The sequence below is a fragment of the Muntiacus reevesi genome, chromosome 6 (genome assembly GCF_963930625.1).
Source record: "Muntiacus reevesi chromosome 6, mMunRee1.1, whole genome shotgun sequence".
NCBI classification, from domain to species: Eukaryota; Metazoa; Chordata; class Mammalia; order Artiodactyla; family Cervidae; genus Muntiacus; species Muntiacus reevesi.
The window spans coordinates 51426071-51442474 of NC_089254.1; the positions used below are offsets into that span (position 1 = coordinate 51426071).

Here is a 16404-nt window from a genome sequence, read left to right on the forward strand (position 1 = left end):
TGGAGAAGGGATAGGTTACCCACTCCACTATTATTGGTCATCCCTGGTGGTTTAGATAGTAAAGAATTTGCCTGCAATGCAGGAGACCTGGGTTGGGAAGATCCCAATTTGCCTGCAATGCGGGAGACCTGGGTTGGGAAGATCCCCTGGAGAAGGGATCTGGCCTGGAGAATTCCATGGATTGTATAATCCATGGGATCACAAAGAGTCGGACACGACTGAAAAACTTTCACTTTCATTTAGAAATACATATACACACATACATACACATCAACAACAGGGGCAGGGACATGAAAGAAAGCAACTTCTAACCTACAGGATATATTATGATAATATTATAAGCACTATTAACGTATAACCTTATAAAAGATCGAGTAAGAATAAAATACGTAACATGGAAAAACTGGACAGTCATAATTTAGTCAACTCTTAAGCTATTTCCTTATTAACACTAGAAATAATTTATTTAGTTGGCATCTTCTCTTGGATATACATCTCTGTATTTGTTTTCTTTCATTTCTAGTCACATCCTTTTGAAAGGTGAGCACAGAAAAGGATACAATAGTGTCTATTTACTTTGTTTAAACATTATAACTTTAATGCATTTACATTTTAAGGCACTCACATCATGTCACTGATGCATCTTTCCTCTCATAAGGTTAAAACTAAGCATGTCTACTCTTTTATAAGTCATCCAAAAACCTATACCTAGTACTTCCCACTCAATCCATTGATTCATAAACCTATGCTTCCATAACAACTGTATGCACTTATAGCAAGGTTTATATTTAATCACAATTATTTCTTAAAATGTCTTCTCTTCTGTACTTCTAAGATGTGCATGCTAGCTCAGTCGTGTCCAGCTCCTTGAGACAGCATGGGCTATAGCCCTTCAGGCTCCTCTGTTCATGGGACTCTCTAGGCAAGAATATTGGAGTGGGTTGCTATTTCCTCCTCCAAGGGATTTTCCCAACCCAAGGACTGAACCTGTGTCTCTTGCACTGGTAGGTGGACTCTTTACCACTGAGCCACCTGGGAATCCCCCTTCCAAAACAGGGACATGTCTTAATTCAGTTTTGCCTTTTTAGCAACAAGCTAAGTGCTTTACATGGGCTTCTCTCGTAGCTCAGTTGGTAAAGAATCAGCCTGCATTGCAGGAGACCCGGGTTCAATTCCTAGGTGGGGAAGATCCCCTGGAGAAGGAAATGGCAACCCACTCCAGTATTCTTGCCTGGAGAATTCCATGGACAGAGGAACCTGGCAGGCTACAGTCCATAGCGTCGCAAGAGTCAGACACGACTTAGCAACTAAACCACCACCACCACCAAGTGCTTTACATATAAAAGAAGATGCTTAATAGTGAACACTGAATAAAAAATAAAAAGATGAATGAATTTTTATTAAATTTTACTTTGTTTTGGCCTATGACCCTCTTGATATCTGCCCGAATAAGCATTATTTTACCTCTGCCATCCAACCTTATATTGTCCTTAAATTTGATAGGTCTTCTACACTTTTCTCAAAGTCAGTGACAAATGTTGAAAATGATAGGGTCTCTAGTATGTCAATCATGGACCTTGCTTTTAGCTGTCATCCATCAATTACAAGTAATCCTTGAATGTGATCATCCAGGCAACTACACTCCATTTAATTCTACAGCATATTTTTCTCTAACTTGTCCACACAAATATTTTCATTTTGTCAGAAGATCTGGTATAATCGGGATTGATTATATCCACAGCTCTCACTAAGTATTCTATCAAAAAAGAAAACAAGTTTTATTTTAAATAGCATACTACTAGTGAAAAACACATGGTTTTTAGTAATACGAGCAATTTTAAAGGTTCACACACCTTCGACTTATTTAACAAAATCACAGGACCAAAATGGACAATTCTATGAATATCCAGCTTCTCTGCTTTTAAAAATTTGTCCCTTGAGCCCACTCTAATCATGTAAATTCTTCCTGTTTTTGATATCTCAAGTATTATCCATTTTAGTTTTGTGATAAGCATGAGCTGTTTCAGTACTTAAATTCTACATGACCCTAGACACTAAGTATTCTCTCTCACTTAAGAGTTCCTCTGTAATCTGTTTTTTCTATCCTTTGCAAATTGCTCTCCTTAAAAGAAGCAAAACAGGACTTGAGCTCTACTATCTTACCATAATCTTTTAACATCTCACCATTTATTCTAAGCAATAAATCTATGCATTGTTCTTTCAGTTTGAACAGTGCTCCAAAAAGACCTAACAATTTTAATTTCCTTGCCATTTTTGTAAGTCTTACATAAATCTCAAGTTTATTTTCTCTGATATTTTCTCATGGTTATGACCTAATTTTCTATTAAACATTTACTCTAAGTTCACAGATTTTTTTACATTTGTCTTTTTTTAAAAAATTTATATTCTGCTCATCCCACAGCACAGGTCATCATAGTTTTATCATATCAATATTGTTAGAATTTTAAGGTTCCCTTTTAGGATTTTTAGCTATGGAGTCACTTAAATATTTAGGTATTCTAACTAAAAAACTAATAAATGACTTATAATTATTATTTGCATTACATGGCCCATTCTGGGTTACCTTTCAATCTTCATCAAGAGCTAGCAATCCAGTCTTAGAAAGAAAGCATTCCATAAGCAACTCAGATGCTTCTTTTCAGTGGATTTTTACTTTTTCATCATACTTTGTAAACATTTTTAATAATATTTAAGATAGTTTCAGTTGTGTCAAATATAATAAGAAAAGATCCTTAGATGTCATGAAATGTTAAATTTGCTGAATTGTGTGAAAGCACACTGTTATTTAAAAAATTGTAACCAAAATGTCTATGTAAAAAACAAATCATTTTCAACTCTCTTGCTCCTAAAAGTTGTTTTTTTTTCATTCCCATTGAAATAATTATTTTATAATTTGAGCACTCTTAGGTATAGAACTATTACTATTATTATTGACTGAATAATTTATATTTGAAGTCTACTTTCCCTAAGGCATACAATTCTTTCTTGACCATTTCAAACTTTATTTTAATATGGGAACTATCTCAAACATTCTTTTTCCTTTTATACTGTCAGCCATCCTTCTATACTCGTTAGAAAGAATTTAGTCCATTGAGGCATTTTCCTGTATGTTTTTCTCTATGTTCTTACAAGGAACTGAAATCAATTCTTAATTATCCTAGGCAAATTGTGCTTTCAACTTCTTATTGACATTTAACACCAAATATAATTTGTTATATGGTTTGATCATGATTTGAGTACTGTTCCTAATATTTATTCATATTTCCCTAACATTTCTCTGATGGGAGATCCTTTGAATCCAAAGTATTGCTATGTCCCTAGGAAGAGAAAAGCCTCTGAAGAGAGAGGAAGGAGGGGCAACTGTGTCTCAGCTGACAATGATGGTGCCCTTCTCCACCAAGGTGTGCCTGACATTAAGAGACTAAACAAATTAAAAAATTACCACACCTCCTAATAAAGCTAAAGTAGATTTTCACTGCTCGGTTTTAAGAGCACAGAGAATATGGAATCCTATGTGCATAGAACAACATCACCCAAAGCCAAATTAAAGTGACTTTTGAATGGTTTGCAAATTACACAAAATTACACATTATTCTCCTTGTCACTACTAGCTTGGAAAGTTAGGAGATGATTATATTCTTTATATCTTAAGCTATACAGTAAATATTGTGGTAACTTCCCAATATCAATTTTCATTTTCCTGATAACTGATATTTTGGCCTAAATATTGCACTACTTAGAATTTTTTTGGTTATGAGCATTAGAAAACCTAATTTAAGGAAGAAGGAATTTTATTTTCACATAATAGGAAATTCAGAAGTAGTTGGGTGAATTTGATTTAGTGACTCAATAAGTCACAAAGGCTTTACAGCGTTGAATGTATCCTATCGACAGTTTTCCTCACAATCAAAAGATGGCTGCCAGGAGAAATCAAGGCAACATGCTTCTTTCTTTCTTTCTCTCTTTTTTTCATTGAAAGGGGTAGAAGGGAAGGAGAAAGGGTAAGAACATAGGAGTGAAATAGAAAAAAGTGGGGAGGGAGGCACATTTCTTGTCACTTTCTCTTATTTTTTTTTCTTTTTCTTTTTTTTTTTTTTTTCATTTATTTTTATTAGTTGGAGGCCAACAATTTCACAACATTGCAGTGGGTTTTGTCATACATTGACATGAATCAGCCATGGAGTTACATGTATTCCCCATCCCGATCCCCCCTCCCAACTCCCTCTCCATCCGATTCCTCTGGGTCTTCCCAGTGCACCAGGCCCGAGCACTTGTCTCATGCTTCCCACCTGGGCTGGTGATCTGCTTCACTATAGATAATGCTCATGCTGTTCTCTCGAAACATCCCACCCTCGCCTTCTCCCACAGAGTCCAAAAGTCTGTTCTGTACATCTGTGTCTCTTTTTCTGTTTTGCATATAGGGTTATCATTACCATCTTTCTAAATTCCATATATATGTGTTAGTATCCTGTAATGTTCTTTATCTTTCTGGCTTGCTTCACTCTATACAATGGGCTCCAGTCTCATCCATCTCATTAGAACGGATTCAAGTGAATTCTTTTTAATGGCTGAGTAATATTCCATGGTGTATATGTACCACAGCTTCCTTATCCATTCGTCTGCTGATGGGCATCTAGGTGGCTTCCATGTCCTGGCTATTATAAACAGTGCTGTGATGAACATTGGCGTACATGTGTCTCTTTCAAATCTGGTTTCCTTGGTGTGTATGCCCAGAAGTGGGATTGCTGGGTCATATGGCAGTTCTCTTTCCAGTTTTTTAAGAAATCTCCACACTGTTTTCCATAGTGGCTGTACTAGTCTGCATTCCCACCAACAGTGTAAGAGGGTTCCCTTTTCTCCACACCCTCTCCAGCATTTATTGCTTGTAGACTTTTGGATAGCAGCCATCCTGACTGGCGTGTCATGGTACGTCATTGTGGTTTTGATTTGCATTTCTCTGATAATGAGTGATGTTGAGCATCTCTTCATGTGCTTGTTAGCCATCTGTATGTCTTCTTTGGAGAAATGTCTGTTTAGTTCTTTGTCCATTTTTTCATTGGGTCATTTATTTTTCTGGAATTGAGCTTCAGGAGTTGCTTGTATATTTTTGAAATTAATCCTTTGTCTGTTTCTTCATTTGCTATTATTTTCTCCCAATCTGAGGGCTGTCTTTTCACCTTACTTATAGTTTCCTTTGTTGTGCAAAAGCTTTTAAGTTTCATTAGGTCCCATTTGTTTAGTTTTGCTTTTATTTCCAATATTCTGGGAGGTGGGTCATAGAGGATCCTGCTGTGATTTATGTCGGAGAGTGTTTTGCCTATGTTCTCCTCTAGGAGTTTTATAGTTTCTGGTCTTACATTTAGATCTTTAGTCCATTTTGAGTTTATTTTTGTGTATGGTGTTAGAAAGTGTTCTAGTTTCATTCTTTTACAAGTGGTTGACCAGTTTTCCCAGCACCACTTGTTAAAGAGGTTGTCTTTTTTCCATTGTATATCCTTGCCTCTTTTGTCGAAGATAAGGTGTCCATAGGTGCATGGATTTATCTCTGGGCTTTCTATTCTGTTCCATTGATCTATATTTCTGTCTTTGTGCCAGTACCATACTGTCTTGATGACTGTGGCTTTGTAGTAGAGTCTGAAGTCAGGCAGATTGATTCCTCCAGTTCCATTCTTCTTTCTCAAGATTACTTTGGCTATTTGAGGTTTTTTGTATTTTCATACAAATTGTGAAATTATTTGTTCTAGTTCTGTGAAAATACCGTTGGTAGCTTGATAGGGATTGCATTGAATCTATAGATTGCTTTGGGTAGTATAGCCATTTTGACAGTATTGATTCTTCCAATCCATGAACACGGTATGTTTCTCCATCTGTTTGTGTCCTCTTTGATTTCTTTCGTCAGTGTTTTATAGTTTTCTATGTATAGAAAACTATAAATGTTTCTTTCATTTCTTTAGGTAGATATACTTCTAAGTATTTTATTCTTTTTGTTGCAATGATGAATGGTATTGTTTCCTTAATTTCTCTTTATGTTTTCTCATTGTTAGTGTATAGGCATGCAAGGGATTTCTGTGTGTTAATTTTATATCCTGCAACTTTACTATATTCGTTGATTAGCTCTAGTAATTTTCTGGAAGAGTCTTTAGGGTTTTCTATGTAGAGGATCATGTCATCTGCAAACAGCGAGAGTTTCACTTCTTCTTTTCCTATCTGGATTCCTTTTACTTCTTTTTCTGCTCTGATTGCTGTGGCCAAAACTTCCAACACTATGTTGAATAGTAGTGGTGAGAGTGGGCATCCTTGTCTTGTTCCTGATTTCAGGGGAAATGCTTTCAATTTTTCACCATTGAGGGTAATGCTTGCTGTGGGTTTGTCATATATAACTTTTATAAACAAAATTCTAGCAAACAGAATCCACCAACATATTAAAAAAAATCATACACCGTGACCAAGTGGGCTTTATCCCAGGAATGCAAGGATTCTTTAATATCTGCAAATCAATCAATGTAATACACTGCATTAACAAATTGAAAGATAAAAACCATATGATTATCTCAATAGATGCAGAGAAAGCCTTTGACAAAATTCAACACCCATTTATGATTAAAACTCTTCAGAAAGCAGGAATAGAAGGAACATACCTCAACATCATAAAAGCTATATTTGTCAGTTTCTCTTAAAAGAAAGAGTATTCCTAGGTGCCTCCAGTCAACCTCTCCTCATTTATCAATGACAAATCTGGGAGAAATCACATCTTCTTAACCAGCTATAAGCAAGAAGAATGAAACTATCCTTAAATGTTAATCATTCAAACTGCACTGCTGCTACTCAGAATATCTAGTGGAATAAATATTGAAAAAAAAATGTTCAGGGTAGATACCTAAGTATCCATAGATATAGACCATATAGAATCAATGCATTTGGAAACTGATTCCTATGGGTGCCGTATGACCCAGTTCTGTTCACTGACACTGGAGAAGCCATTTATTGGAGACCTCCAAGACAAAAGCTCTGTAATTTCTGAAAAAGCCATAGAAACTGTTAGGGGAAGAACACTGACTGAAACCACCCACCCTGGCCAGGCACCATAGTAACCATATGCATGAGTTGTTTTATGACAGCAGGTCCTGGTAAGGAACATGTAAGTAATAAGCCACCATCAACCGAAACAGTTCAGGAAAGGTCAAAAGGAGACACCACATGTCCGACCATCTCCTAGAATCCTTCTCTCTGGCATCCATCTTGGCTGAACAAGGCCTACACCACCAGGAAGGACTCTGAGTCAGAATAAATGATTGGCTAAAGACAACCCAGAAACTAATCCCATCACCATCACTGCAAGCCACGTGGCAGAGCTGTTCTCCTGGGTTTCCTTAACCTACTGCTCTCCACCCGGGTGCCCTTTCCCCCCAAAATCTCTTGCTTTATCAGCACATGTGTCTCCTCGGACAATTCATTTCTGAGTGTTAGACAAGAGCCCAGTTTCAGGCCCTGGAAGGGGTCCCCCTTCCTGCAACAAAATCACTCCTTATTTCTCTTCTAAGATGTGGTTAGAGAATTGTGTAGTCCTTTGAGTGAAGAGAAAGTGGATATGGTAGACAAAGGAGACAGAAGCTTAATGACACCACTGAACTAATAAAGCAAACCGATCTCAACACTCAAACTAATTTTTATTTCCAGTTAGTTAAAACAATCAATCCCCATTTCTATTTTTTTTAGCCATTTAAAGTGGATTTCCTAAATCACTGAAATTAATGCCCAGGTGATAGCAGTCTGTAATTATTTAATGTAGGAGCAGTATGTTTTCAAGACAAGGTACTACTTTGAACAACTTAAGCACCACAAATATATGCAATCACATGTATTATGATGATAAATTCCAGCATATGAGACTCCAGCCTTACAATCTTACAAAGGTTTTCAAATAACCAAGAAGAAACCTGGAAGTTAGTCAAGTTATTAGAAAAAAGGCAATAATCTAAATAGTACATTTGTACTTTTCCCAAGAATTTCTGTTTGCTAAGACTGGAGGCTTCTTAATTCTGATTCTTCTCTTATTCACAACTGGTTGAAATATGTTCTTCATGGACAAAAATTAACCTCTCCCCATATCATACAGATAAATATCAGAGGCCTTGAGCTGAGGAAAATGTTTGAGTGAACACTATGGACTGGCCCCATTTTCCTTTGTTTCTAGATGGGTAATCTTTCATTCAATCATGAATATAATTTAATAAATCTATGTCTATATTATGTCAACAAGTGTCCTGTTATTATTTTCAATCACAACTATCATTATTCAGCTTTGACAAAAATATTAGAAGGATGTATCTGTTTTATTAGTTGAACTGATAAAAATGTTTCTCTATTACTCTCACTGACACCATTTAAGAAATCTGCAATAACATGTAGTGCTCACAAAGCTTTCCTTGATTTTGAACCCAAGCTTTAAAGCTTGCCAATATTTACACATATGATGCTTGCATTAATAGCAACCGGCAATCATTCCTTGCTTTCTAACTGAGTAGGTGTTATTTCCTGGAAATATTTCTTAGAGGTGCTATTTCCTGGAGTCCTCATTTAATTTCTCAATTGTACATTTTCAAGTTTAGCCACACAGAGGCCACTTTCTTGCCTTACCATCTGGCCTGACCCTGAATTAACAGAATGCCCTTTATGTCACGTAGTTTATAACAAGATGATTAGTCATTCCATAAAATTATTTCCCAGATTAATCACTCAGTCAACCTATGGAGCACACAAAATTGACAGTATGCAAATATGTGGTAAGATTAAAATCAGTTACTTAACTGGAACTGGAAGCTACTTCAAGTGCTAGAAGATACATTTTATTGATTTATTTACAGATTAATTTATTTACTGCCATGACAGAGTATTTGTGCTTTTGGGTTTCTTAAAGGGGAAAGCCATTTAGTCCTATAAAAATCAGTGGAGGCTCTTGATTGGGTAATGATTGTGATAAAGATAACAATGGGATTAACTGATTAATTAAAAATGATAGCAAGAAATGCCAGAAATTCATCAATTGAGGACAGAAGTAGTTTTAACAGAGTTAAATATCACCTGAAGATTTTGGCACCTGAAGTACCAAGATATAAAACAATTATCCATATTAAATATTAGTGGCTAAGTGAGAGAAGTAGAGAGTCCAGGAAAATAGAACAGATCTTTAAAGGACATTTTTTTCAGGGTACAGAGATACTGTTGTCACAGGTGTAAGAAATAATGCTATTTACCACTTTCCCCAACTAGATTTGGCCATCACCTTCAACAGGCTACAGCATTTGCTCCATACAAATACACAAAGTTTAGTTTGTTTCCCAGATGATGCACATGATCAAAGGTTAGTGATTTTTTTTTTTAATGACATAAATGACTGCTACAAATAAGGATCAGCTCTGTGACATGTTTTAGTTCACCAAAAGTCCTAATGCAGTCTTCATTACATTCCAAAAGAATCTCATCTGAGCCATAGAAAACAGGAAAAGTCTTCAGAGAAATAACTCTGACCTAAGTGTATTATTAAAAATATGAATTCTTTATTTCCACTCCTGCAGAACAAAGGTAAACACCACACATATGGTTACTGGATATTCTGGTACCTTTATAGAACAGGCCGTAAGCCTAAAAGCCCAAAGTAGCTCAGCCTCCCCATGGGATAGGTAAATCAAAGTGAGAGTTAAGTTTGATCTCATTCCAGACTTGAACCACCTATGGTGGCCAAACTAACCTGGTACTTGTGGACTCCACAGAGAGGCCCACACAGGTCAGGCTAAATGCTCAGTTCCCCAGTAGTTTGGCTTGTTTCTGAAAGAGTGCCTATTATTTTTATTTCCCTAAATCCTAGAAGGGGAGGGAGCACTGCTTCTGAGGACAAAGAAGTATTTTTTCAACAGTGTAATACTCAAAAACAGAGAACAAAAGTTAGAAGGTTACTTATAGATACATCATGTCTTATAAAATAATTATAGATGGGTGACTTATTCATTTTCCTAAAGAATACAATTCAGAATTTCAAAGAGTGATAGGGAAAAAATAATCATGTTCATTTATTTAAATTTATGAAAATAATTGTAACTTCCATTAAATACAAATATAAAAACTACAATTATACATAGTCTCTCCTCAACATATGCTTTTTCAAAATATCCCGTGTTAAAAAAAAAACCAACTATGAGATAGCATTTGTATATTTTTCATGAATATGAAATTTCAGAACTTTTAATGGATTAAAAACAACTGAGCAGGTATTCACGGAGATGTTTAACTCCTTTAAAAAACATGAAGAGAGGAGGGAAAAGAAGAAATGGAGCATTTAGAAACTTGAATTTGAAGAGAATAAAAGAGAACTGAGATATTACCCACAGGATCCAGGGAGACCATTGTTTTTAAGATGAGTGCAATTTAAGCTTATTTGTTCCCTTTGACAGTCTGAGAGGGGGGATGGGGAGAAAGCACAGTCTTGGTAGGTGCTGCTTCACTGATACTGGCATTTTGCCAACCAGGATAGCAAAAGGATGAATAAGAACAGGGAGTCACATGAAAAAAAGGATATGCAGTGGAAGTAGGAAGTAAGAGATTTGATTAGATATGGCAATGATCAGAAAGTGAAAAACTGGATTTTTGATTTGGAGAGTGAGACTGTTTCAGATAATGTCAAAGTTTAAAACATGACAATAGGAGTGGGTTGCTAAAGAGCAAAAATCAAGACTATGTGGACTAGTCAAGAGACAGTAAAGCTATTGTATGAGATAGGTCATATACATCAACTCAAAAGTCGCTCAATGTGATACTGTAAATCCATTACAGTTCAATTTAAGAAAATAACAGTTTTTTTTTAAAAAATCACCAAATACGATGATGAGATATGTTATAGAGAGGAAAACTCTACACTCTTGTGACTCTGTGAGATGTGGAACAGGGAGGAAGAGTTCTGTACCGAGTTACCCACTGAAGGTGAGCAGTGACTGCCAAATTAGCAGCTGGCACTGGAGAGGAAAGGTACAGTGGGACACAGTCAAGTGACCCACGCCTTCAAGAAGGAGTGGGTTTCATAAAATGAGTTATCTCTTTAAAAGAAAATTTCAGAAGTAGCTTGATCACTTGTGAGGTCTCACTAAAAAAAGTGCCAAAGCTTTCCTACATCTTTTTAATATTGTAGTACAGCTGATTTGCAATGTTGCATTAGTTTCAGGTAAACAGCAAAGTGATCACCATGTGATCAAGAAAAAAAGCATGGGTATAATTTTATGAATAATTTCAACACAACTAAGTAAGCTGTAGAGGATAACCCATACCAGCTCTCTACAAGGATAGATACAAGGATTGTATCTATCAACACAAGAAGAGCCCTTGTTGCTTGTCATAAATCCTTTCAAAAATGGACTGGATATTTGAGGATATACCTCAATCAAAGAGAGAAATAAACATATGAAAGATGCTCAATATAATTAATTATTAAGAAACTGAAAATTAAAACTGCAGTGAGATACTATTACACAGCTATTTAAATAGCTTAAATTAAATACAAACCATACCAAGTTTTAGCAAGGGTTAGAGTAACTGGAATTCCCATCCAATGCTGGTAGGAATGTAAAACTGTACAACCAGCTTGGAAAACAGCTTAGCATTTTTTTAAAAAAGTTAAATATGTATGTGACCCAGCCATCCCACTTCTAAGTATTACCTAAGAGAAATGAAAATCTCTGTCTACCTAAAGACTTGTACATGAATGCTAAACAGCAGCTTAATGCTTAAAGTCAAAACCTGTAAATAACCCAAATGTCCATTAAGAAGTGAAATGATAAACTGTCCGGTGTATGAAATGGAAGCTTACTCAACAATAAAAAGGAATGAACTACTGAAAAATACATGGATGCACCTCAAAATAATCTGGGAGAAAAATGGCAGACAAGAGCATACAAGATAGGATTCTGTTTAGTTAGAAATTAAAAAAAAATTACAACTAATCTATGGTGAAAAGAAAATTGGTGTCTGCCTACAGAAAAAGCAGAGGCAGGGATAGGTGAGAGGGAGGAAACACAAAAGGGATAGGAAGAAATCCAGTGGTTGTCAGATGTATTCCTTATCTTGATGGTGATGATGTTTGTTGCCTCATAAAGACTTCCCAAATTGTATATTTAAATACATGCAGTCTATGTTAGTCATCCTTCAAGAAAGCTGTTAAAAAGTGTGAAAATTTTTATTTTTACCTTCTTACTTGCCCCTGTCTCTGGAATAAGAGGCAATTATATATTGAGGGACTCCTGAACAGTGGCTTGGACTCTCATGAGAGGGTTTAATCAAGGACCATGGCCAGTTTCATTCTGAATGACATTAGTACTACACTGTAAATGACATAAAATGAGGTATACACTGATTCATACAAGAAGAATGTTATGGGATTGTATTAAAAAAATAGCATCAGGAACTAGGTGTTTAAAAACATAAATATAATATATAAATTTTGAGTGATGATGACTATCTTCCTTTTATTCATTCAAGATATACTTACATGCAGATAATTTTCAGACAGGTATTGTTTATTTCTTGATATAGGGTATTACACAGATCCTTAGTGATATGATATGATTACAGAACTTACATAGGACTGAGGAAACAGACTCTTGGAGGGCACAAACAAAACCTTGTGTGCACCAGGACCCAGGAGAAAGGAGCAGTGACCCCACGAGAGACTGACCCAGACTTGCCTGGGAGTGTCCAGGAGTCTCTGGCGGAGGCATGGGTCAGCAGTGGCCTACTTCAGGGTCGGGGGCACTGAGTGCAACAGTGTGTGCACAGGCCCTTTTGAAGGCGGTCATCATTATTTCATTACCTCCACCATAGTTTGGTCTCAGGTCAAACAACAGGGAGGGAACAGAGCTCCGCCCATCAACAGAAAATTAAAGATATACTGAGCAGGGCCCTGCCCATCAGAACAAGACCCAGTTTCCCCCCACAGTCTCTCCCAAAAGGAAACTTCCATAAGCCTCTTATCCTTTTCTCTTAGAGGGCAGAAAGAATGAAAACCACAATCACAGAAAACTAATCAAACTGATCACATGGACCACAGCCTTGTCTAACTCAATGAAACTATGAACTATACCAAGGGTCATTGTGGAGAGTTCTGACAAACATGGTCCACTGGAGAAGGGAATGGCAAACCACTTCAGTATTCCGCCTTGAGAACCCCATGAACAGTATGAAAAGGCAAAAAGACAAGACACTGAAAGATGAACTCCCCAGGTCGGTAGAAGCCCAATATCCTACTGGAGAAGAGTGGAGAAAGACCTCCAGAAAGAATGGAGAGATGGAGCTAAAGTGAAAACAATACCCAGTTGAGGATGTGACTGGTGACTGAAGTAAAGGCTGATGCTGTAAGAGCAATCTGCATAGGAATCTGGAATGTTAGGTCCGTGAAAAAAGGTAAATAGGAAGTGGTCAAACAGGAGATGGCAAGAGTGAATAATGACATTTTAGGAATCAGTGAACTAAAATGGACTGGAATGAGTGAATTTAACTCAGATGACCATTATATCTACTAGTGTGGGCAAGAATCCCTTAGAAGAAATGAAGCAGCCCTCACAGTCAACAAAAGTCTGAAATGCAGTACTTCGGTACAATCTCAAAAATGACTGAATGATCTCTGAATGCCTGAATGCCTGAAAACCTAAATGCCTGAATGCCTGAATACCAAGGCAAGGTATTCAATATCAGAGTAACCCAAGTCTATGCCCCAACCAGTAATGCTAAAGAAGCTGAAACTGAATAGTTCTAAGAAGACCTGTAAGACCTTCTAAAGCTAACACCAAAAAAAGATGCCCTTTTCATCACAGGGGACTGGAATACAAAAGTAGGAAATCAAGAGATACCTGAAGTAACAGGCAAATTTGGCCTTGGAGTACAAAATGAAGCAGGGCAAAGGCTAACAGAGTTTGGCCAAAAGAACGCACTGGTCATAGGAAACACCCTCTTCCAACAACACAAGAGAAGACTCTACACATGGACATCACCAGATGGTCAATACCAAAATCAGATTGATTATATTCTTTGCAGCCAAAGATGGAGAAGCTCTATACAGTTCGCAAAAACAAGACTGGGAGCTGTCTGTGACTCAGATCATGAATTACTTAGTGTCAAATTCGGAGCTAAATTGAAGAAAGTAGGTGAAACCACTAGACCATTCAGGTATGACCTAAATCAAATCCCTATGATTATACAGTAGAAGTGACAAATAGATTCAAGGGATTAGATTGGATACATAGAGTGCCTGAAGAACTATGGAAAAAGGCTCGTGACATTGTACAGGAGGCAGTGATCAAAACCATCCCCAAGAAAAGGAAATGCAAAAAGGCAAAATGGTTGTCTGAGAAGGGCTTACAAATAGCTGAGAAAAGAAGAGAACTGAAAGGCAAAGGAGAAAAGGAAAGATATACCCATTTGAATGGAGATAAGTAATGGGGAGAAAAGAAAGCCTTCCTCAGTGATCAGTGTAAAGAAATAGGGGAAAAAATAGAATGGGAAAGACTAGAGATCACTTCAAGAAAATGAGAGATACCAAGGGAATATTTCATGCAAAGATGGGCACAATAAAGGACAGAAATAGTATGGACCTAACAGAAGCAGAAAATATTAAGAAGAGGTGGCAAGAATACACAGAAGAACTATACAAAAAAGATCTTCATGATCCAGATAACCACGATGGTGTGATCACTCACCTACAGCAAGATATCCTGGAATGCGAAGTCAAGAGGGCTTTAGGAAGCATCACTGCAAATAAAGCTAATGGAGGTGATGGAATTCTACTTGTGCTATTTCAAATTCTAAAAGTTGATGCTGTTAAAGTGTTGCACTCAATATGGCAGCAAATTTGGAAAACTCAGCAGTGGCCACAGGACTGGAAAAGGGCAGTTTTCATTCAAATCCCAAAGAAAGGTAATTCCAAAGAATGTTCAAACTACTGCACGATTACACTCATCTCACATGCTAGCAAAGTAATACTCAAAATTCTCCAAGTGAGACTTCAATAGTATGTGAACCGTGAACTTCCAGATGTTCAAGCTGGACTTTGAAAAGGTAGAGGAACCAGAGATCAAATTGTCAACATCCATTGATCATAGAAAAAGCCACAGAATTCCAGATAAATTACTATTGCTTTACTGATTACGCCAAAGCCTTTGACTGTGTAGATCATAACAAACTGTGGAAAATTCTTCAAGATATGGGAATACCAGACCACCTAACCTGCCTCCTGAGAAATCTGTATTCAGGTCAAGAAGCAACAGTTAGAACGGGACATGGAACAACATACTGGTTCCAAACTGGGAAAGGAGTACATCAAGGCTAAATATTGTCACCCTGCTTATTTAACTTCTATGCAGTGTACATCATGCGAAATCCCGGGCTGGGTGAAGCACAAGCTGGAATCAAGATTGAGGGAGAAATATCAATAACCTCAGATATGCAGATGATACCACTGCATAAGTGGTTAAGTGAAGAGGAACTAAAGAGCCTCTGGATGAAAGTGAAAGAGGAAAGTGAAAAAGGTGGCTTAAAACTCAACATTCAAAAAACTAAGATCATGGCATCCAGTCCCATCACTCCATGGCAAATAGATGGAGAACAATGAAGACAGTGACATACTTTATTTTCTTGGGCTCCAAAATTCCTGCAGATGGTACCTGCAGCCATGAAATTAGAGACACTTGCTCCTTGGAAGAAAAGCTATGACCAACCTAGACAGCATATTAAAAAGCAGAGACATATATCTTTGCTGATAATGGTCCATCTAGTCAAAGTTATGGTTTTTCCAGTAGTCATATATGGATGTAAGAGTTGGACTATAAGGAAAGCTGAGTGACAAAGAATTGAACTGTGGTGTTGGAGAAGAGTCTTGAGAGTCCCTTGGACTGCAAGGAGATCCAACCAGTCCATCCTAAAGGAAATCAGTCCTGAATATTCATTGGAGGGACTGATACTGAAACTGAAACTCCAAAACTTTCGCCACCTGATGTAAAGAGCTGACACTGGAAAAGACTCTGATGCTAGGAAAGCTTGAAGGAAGGAGAAAGGGATGACAGAGGATGAGATGATTGGATAGCATCACTGACTTGATGGACATGAGTTTCAGCAAGCTTTGGGAGTTGGTCATGGGCATGGAAGCCTGGCGTACTGCAGTCCATGGGGTCACAAAGAGGCGGACATTACTGAGTGACTGAACTAGTGATATGATATTTTAGCCATTTTCTCTGTAAGTCAGGGATTCAGTTTCACAGAATTTCCCAAAGAGATATCCTACAAGTCAACTATGGTCATCCTTTGAAATCATTTTAATAAATGTGTGATTCATAATTATGCAATTATTTT

General features: G+C 37.1%; 1 protein-coding gene across 6 annotated transcripts in view; it reads right to left on the bottom strand.

Annotated features, from left to right (window-relative positions):
• The window catches only part of FOXP2 (forkhead box P2), a 632418-nt gene that overhangs the window by 356406 nt on the left and 259608 nt on the right, over window positions 1–16404 (bottom strand). The gene's annotated exons all lie outside the window — the stretch shown is intronic.